Source organism: Varroa jacobsoni, unplaced genomic scaffold, assembly GCF_002532875.2.
Source record: "Varroa jacobsoni isolate VJ856 unplaced genomic scaffold, vjacob_1.0 contig02543, whole genome shotgun sequence".
NCBI classification, from domain to species: domain Eukaryota; kingdom Metazoa; phylum Arthropoda; class Arachnida; order Mesostigmata; family Varroidae; genus Varroa; species Varroa jacobsoni.
In genome coordinates, this window is record NW_019214835.1 from 17,881 (window position 1) to 24,588 (window position 6,708).

The 6,708-nt window shown below is 43.0% G+C and overlaps 1 long non-coding RNA gene across 1 annotated transcript; it reads left to right on the top strand.

Moving 5' to 3' along the window:
* Positions 1-470: 470 nt before the first annotated feature.
* On the top strand, positions 471-2,601 carry LOC111272533 (uncharacterized). Its single transcript, XR_002687577.2, has 3 exons — positions 471-1,126; positions 2,000-2,114; positions 2,511-2,601. It is a non-coding gene; the product is annotated as an uncharacterized LOC111272533 (long non-coding RNA).
* The last annotated feature ends 4,107 nt before the right edge of the window (positions 2,602-6,708 follow it).

The following is a 6,708-nucleotide window of genomic DNA, read 5'->3' on the forward strand; positions in this document are numbered from 1 at the left end:
TGAGGATGCTAGCCATCGTCATCGTCGAAGTGGCGTGCATTTGCGTTTTTGAGAAAGGCGACGGACGATAATGCGTTTGCGACGCGACAAATGGTGCACGAGGGTTTCGCTTAGCGGCGTTGTAGTCGCGTGGGTGTCACGCAGTACTTGTGGTCCCTGTCTTCCTTTTCGTGCGTGCGCACGATGCATCGTGGGAACCATACATCACCAGACTGCTGCTGCAGCGTCGACTGCTGCTGCTGCTGCTGCTGCCGCTGGTACGACAACGAAAACATTCACAGAAACGACATGCTCAAAGCTGACCTGTGAAACCCATCGCTTCGTACAATGAGGAAAGGGCAGCTCCGGCGACAAAAGAGAAGGATGAACCGTCTTCTTGGATATGGCATCATGAACGATATTGTCCACTAGGCAAGGGGAGGCTTTTTCCGAAATCTTGTCGTGGACGCACACTCCTTTTGGCAAGAAAACGTTTTTATGAAGGACTTTACAACGTCTTTCAATGCCATGAGCCTTGGATTGAGAAAGCTAAAGTTAAAAAGAAAAAGAAGACGATACACGCGTTTAATGTTGACGAAGCATAAGTTATTGTTAATTTAGACCATGATCTTGCGAAAATGTTATTGATAAAACTATCTCAGCGGGCAGTATGACTCCACAACATGTTATCAGATCTCGTGACGCGCGTCAAGCAGTATTTATGTTCTCGATAACAGTTAAGACTTGTCCTTTGAGCGTTTCGTGTGACTGATGGGACGTTCAACAAAGTATATGCACTCATGTTCGCCGCAACGCTTAGTAACACGTCGAATCGTCTCAGCGTGTTGTGCATGTGGGATGTTGACCGTGTACATATAAAATGTTGCCAGTATATATCATGACGTGACACCGGGCCAGCATTGGCTCGTTTTCATGCTGATTGAAACGTTATCCAGGGGTAGTATGCTTACAATACGTGCCCATTGCGATGTGAAAGTCCCGAAACGCTCGTCCCTCTGAGGACAAACACTTTGTTGACTAATTCATTCAATGGGAAAAAACCGACCAGTAGAAAATGTTATTTATTTGGGTGCCCGTCGCGCAACAGCCCCCAGAAAGGTGGCTAGGACGATCCGCAATCGTGAGAGTGAGTATTTATGTAAATGTATGTTTGTCGAATGAGAAAACATGGCGCTGCGGACGCGTACTGCCAACACACGAACGCATAAACAACGATGTGTTAGGTTATGTTCTGTAGCTGATAGCGTTAAATCATGAATTGATGATTTCAAGTCAAAATGATGTAGCTCTCTTCTTGAAAATGACACATTTTATGTGTCGGTGTTTTCTTTACAAAAAAAAAAAAGCAGACGAGTATACTTTGTCTAATAAAGAGCCTTTGAGCGGTGATTTTGATACTAAATTCAATACTGTTTTAAATATTATTAATTAATTGGTAACGGATTTAGTCGGTGGGACTAGTAGAGCGGATCATTTGTGCATGCCAACTCTAAGGTGCGCTGAATACTTGGTTCTTCTAGCCGGGATTGCCGCGAAAGGCCCAACTTTGAAGCTAAACATTACTCCAAAAAAATTTAATTCGTTTTCGTCGACGGCCAAGTTATACAACGAACCCCCCCCCCCCCCCCCCAAAAAAACCTTGTCCTTTCAAAAAGGAAAGGCTTTCTAAATCACTATTATTATCGTTAGATAAATGATCATACTCAGATCTGTACACCTACTGCTGGCGTGTAATGTTTTTCCCCTTTCTGATTAAAAGCCACCGGTCAATACCAATATCGTTATTAACTACTAATGTATCTCACACCTTGTGGCGACATGAACATAAACATTGCTCCTTTTATTCTTATTACTGTTATATGTACTCGTTGGCACAGCGTCGACGCTTCGCCAAACGAATCCTAGTAGATAAACAATCGTAGATAACATTATAAGTGTTGTTACTGTGTATCGATCGACAACGATTACCAAAGTCATGTTTTTAATTTTGCTAAACCAGTGTCTCTCAGGCTGTCGAATTGCTGCCGTTGTTATTTCTGTGTTGGAGCTGCTGCGGCTTTACGACGACGCCCTGTGATCCATACGACGCGCTGATTTCAACGCAGCTTCATCGTGTAGGTTGCGCGTCGTTTCCGCCATCTTTAACAGTGGCGTTGTCCTTTTGGCTTGCATGATATGTTAACATGTGTACCGTAATAGCATGTGCCGAAGATGGAGCGTCTAATTCAAATAATCAGAAATGCTAGATCCGATAATCGTAAATTCGTAGAGCTATTACTCCCTAGTATCGAATTGGACGGCATAATAATGTTCCACCGTAAACAACCAAGTGCTCAAGAATAGTCCTAAATGGCTGAAAAGGCTTCTGCCAACAGACTGTCGTCGTATGAATATAACTTAGAGTTTTATATTGTTTCGCAATTAATGTACGGCGTATAGGATAACTAATATTATCTATGCTCGGCACGTTTGAGGGCGTATCTAAGGTCGGTATATTTGGCAATGCTCAGGTATCTGTTGTCCGCGCAGAAGACTATGTGATCGCAATTTCTCATATATATATATATATATATCTCGCTGGTGGGAATCGGAGCAGCAGCGACCCTCGAACAAAACGTTTGTATGCAATAAAAAAACGTACTTTTGTATTTTACTGAAATGTAATCTGAAAAGTTGCTTTTCCATTTATTTACTTTTAATGAGGTAACTCATTTACTCCGACCGGACCTTCTTCGGCGGAGTCAGAGTAAAACACTGTTAATCAACGTTCGATTATTCAATTTCATCCATCCGAGCGCCTTTATTTTATAGTTAGCTTTTTGTCTTCATTGACCAGCGGGAGATGGCTGTTGTTGAATCCTATTTTCGTACGACATGTCCTTGTTTATGCTTCAATCGTTCGGGCAGTGACAATCAGTAAGCAGTTACGGTAACGGCTTCAGAGGTCAGAGACAATTCTGGGGTAACGGTTGTCCCCAGTAACTTTTCTTGAAGGGTGAGTGGAAAAGAGGAAGTTATCTGGCGGAATATGTAGCACCGGGCCTCTCGTAGCGCACACCAATCCTGTAGGTCCTCGCTACGTGTATTTATGCCTCCAGCGTCTTTTCCTGCATTTCCATTGCTCTTGGTTATTATCCTTGCTCTCGATAGTGTTTCATGAAGTGCTTCTTGCTTTTCTACCAGTCTCCTTCTATCTATTAATGCGGCTTGTTGATGTTCTTAGCGTGCTGTTTTCCCTTCAATCGAAACAGTGTGGCAGCGGGTCCTCTACTGAGAACGGTACCGCTCGGGAAAAGGAAATGTCAATAATAACAAATAAGCGACCATTAGCTAACAGTTGAGTAACTATCTAAGCAGCTGGCCATTACAATAAGCCAAACGATCATCGTCAGCAGGGACGACAAAATAGTAAAAGAGCGAGTTGGTCGTCGATTTGACAGAAGTCGTATAGCAAATTCATTCATTCATTGGTCCGAGGCAAACTATAAACAATAATTATATACGTTCGTGGTTTCTTGACTGGATCTTGAGGGAAGTAGCACCCAGTGTTTGTGACCGGCGTGCTATGACGATACAGTGCATATAATTTAAAGCCTAAAATGACGATGTCATTGTTGCCGAATGCGACTAACAACCGTAAGGAGATATCTGTCGTTGACGTTAAAATGGCGGGTGATTAGAAATGTTGTCATCGGTGGATTTGTGTGGCCATATATCTTCTCGTAAAGCGCTCGCGAGCAAGTGTTAGTGGGACTGGCTACGTAACTAAGTACCCGCTAGCACGACCAGATTATTTAAGTGGGCACGTCAAGCTGCCCATATATGCACCACTCGACGATTGTTAAGAGAACGTATATCTGATCTATGTATTATAAATGTCTGCACTTAGAGACAATTAAGCGTATAGTCGAACGATGCCAAAAGACTACCGGCATCGCATAATTCTTATTTGCTATTGAATATGTCGTGCTAGGTCTGTCCTCTACCGAGAGGAAGTATTATAAATATCTCGATTACCAATTGAATGTTGATAGGAGAGAGAAATAAAAAAAGAGCATTTGCTGCTAGTAAATTGATTCACTTCAATTGTATCCTTGTGTTGTTTTCGTCACTGGATGTCGAATGGAGGTGACATAAATAAAACCTATAGTAACTGCAACAGTTTATGTATATACAATAAAATAGTAATTATCATATAACATTACGAAAACCTGTACCAGTTGAAGTTTAACGTTAACAGAGTCGGCCCTCCTCTTGCGTCCCATTCGATCGAAAAAAAACCTGCTAAATAGGTTTGTAATTTTTCTTATAATTAAAAGTTAGATCATTTATCCAGCTTCGACAACTAGCCGACCACCTATATATTTTTGACGGATGACAAAACTGATCCAGTTGGAACAAAAAACAAACAGGAAAAAAAGCGCGAGAGAGAATGGTTCCACTTCGGACACGTGTAGTACCGCTGGAGCAATGGTGGTACGGTGACCTTCCCACATGGGAATGCGCGACAAATGGGGTAGGGTGCATGGGAGCTAAATCACCCGACATGCAAGCGAGTGCTAAGCACGGAAAAACAGGTAAATACCTCTCCTCTGGGCTCCAGTCGAGTTGAAGTTGTGCAATATTGGCAATCGCGCAAAAGGGATGGGAGCTTTGTCGTTAGGTTGTTACTGCACGTTATATGAGTGCAAACATCGTGTGGTCAGCAGGGTGACTGGAGACGGGAGCTGTTCAGATCTTGATCTACTGATGTATGATGCATCCGGCGAAAATATCTGTTAGCTATGTGCGAAATTTGTTTATCAAATGAGGCAGTTTAATAGATTAGGAGCGAAACGAGCTTCTACACCAATTGCATCCCATATGTAGCAGCTTTTCGAGTGTAATAAACATGGCTATTATATATTTGGTATAATGATAATATTACCATTCGTCCGATGCAACAGTGTGTGTATGAAGCATGTGAGTTCCCGGGAACGTTTGCCGTAATGATTCACCAAACTATTTTTAAGAGAATTGAACCATCCGGTTGATCTATAATTACATCGAAGTAACTATCAGTTTTTAATAATAGTACAAGCGGCAGACGGGTCTGTTCGAGCTCTACGACGCCACGTCGTTGACAGACCGCCTTCCCGTAGCGCTACGAATTGCAGCGTGTACAAAAGTCCTGTGTTAATGCGCTTCGTACACGCACCGTACGCTGGTGCAGAGACTCGTTTGAGTTCGCACGTTATAAATCTGCATCGATTCATTTACAGAGATACAGATGGTTATTCGAGTGAATGGGGTCGTTTTAGCTAAACGGATGCTATTCGACGAATCATTTGCTGGAATCAAGGTATTTTTCTCAACATCGGCAGTAACGATATACGATCACATCTATAGACTACACAATATACAGGCCGAAGGGCGGAGACATCGAACGCCTGGCTGGCCGGGCGGCCGGCCGGTAGGTTGATTGGCCTTCTCGTAATGTTCCCGCATTTTGGCAAAGGACATCGGACCTTCGGCCGGCTCGATCCGTCGCGTAATTCGAGACTCTCATCCGTCGGGCTGCATTAGTCCCCGTTGCTAAAAAACCTAGCTAGGTCAACTATGAGAAACGTCGAGTCACCACGTTAACAACGATCTGACACTATTGACGTAATGAGTACAACAGCAGTGGCCTATTGACGGCCAATTGTTCTACCGAGAAACGAGTCCAGAGCTAGACTAAACACTGAACTTAATCTTCCTGATGACCGTCCACGGAAGCTGCTGCACCAAGAATACTATATACACACACACACGCATGTGTAGCGGGTCGTGGTTAGAATAGACCTAGACGACAGAGCGAACTATCATTAGAGAGATAATTAGTCACCAATTTTCGATAGTAGCGTAACAAATTGACCCAACTGTGAAGCGGTGTGCTTGCGGCTTTCGCTGCCTCATGCACCATGTTCCAATGAACAGATAAAAAAAAAATGACAAACTAAAATATCAAAGCCCAAGTGATTAGGTTCCATTCTACAGTTATTCGTGAAATATCAAAATGAAAGTTTCTCAACCCATATTATAATTATTATCATTACTGAGTAGATCGTCCGTTCTGCTCATGTCATAATGGCACCGAGATCGGACACGCTAGTCTGGAATTTCTTACCAAATTGCCGTTTTAGAACAATAATCGTCCGCTACGACGTGGGGACTCTATTGGGATGTCGTAGAGGGCCCAGCCAACGTCTACTATGCTAGTCTCTCATAGAATTGCGGAAGCATCTTTCACACAGATCCGTTTACGGCACCATTTCAAAAACCGATGACGCGATCCGCCGTAGGAGGCGCAACTCTGCGCCACCACGAGTATCAAGTGAGTGAGTTCTGCTCACTTCAGTTTCTTTTTTGACCTTCGATTGTTCTTTTAGGATCTAGGTGATTGGGTCTTTCGTACATGGGAGGCCTCTCCGGCCCAGAGCATTTACGTTACAAGAAAATAGTAAAAACGTGCATCTAAATTATACAATTACTTATTTTGGCTTAATTGCTACGTCTAATGATCGGCCCATGTTACGCTAAAAATAAATTTTCGCACTTCATTGACTAAATGATAAGTTTGTTTCGGTGTTAGTTGGTTCCAAGCGTTTGTTATCCATTCAGGATGATCACATTGAAAATACAATCAGGAAAAAGGACGATAGCAGGGTTGGCCCTAATTAGACGCTA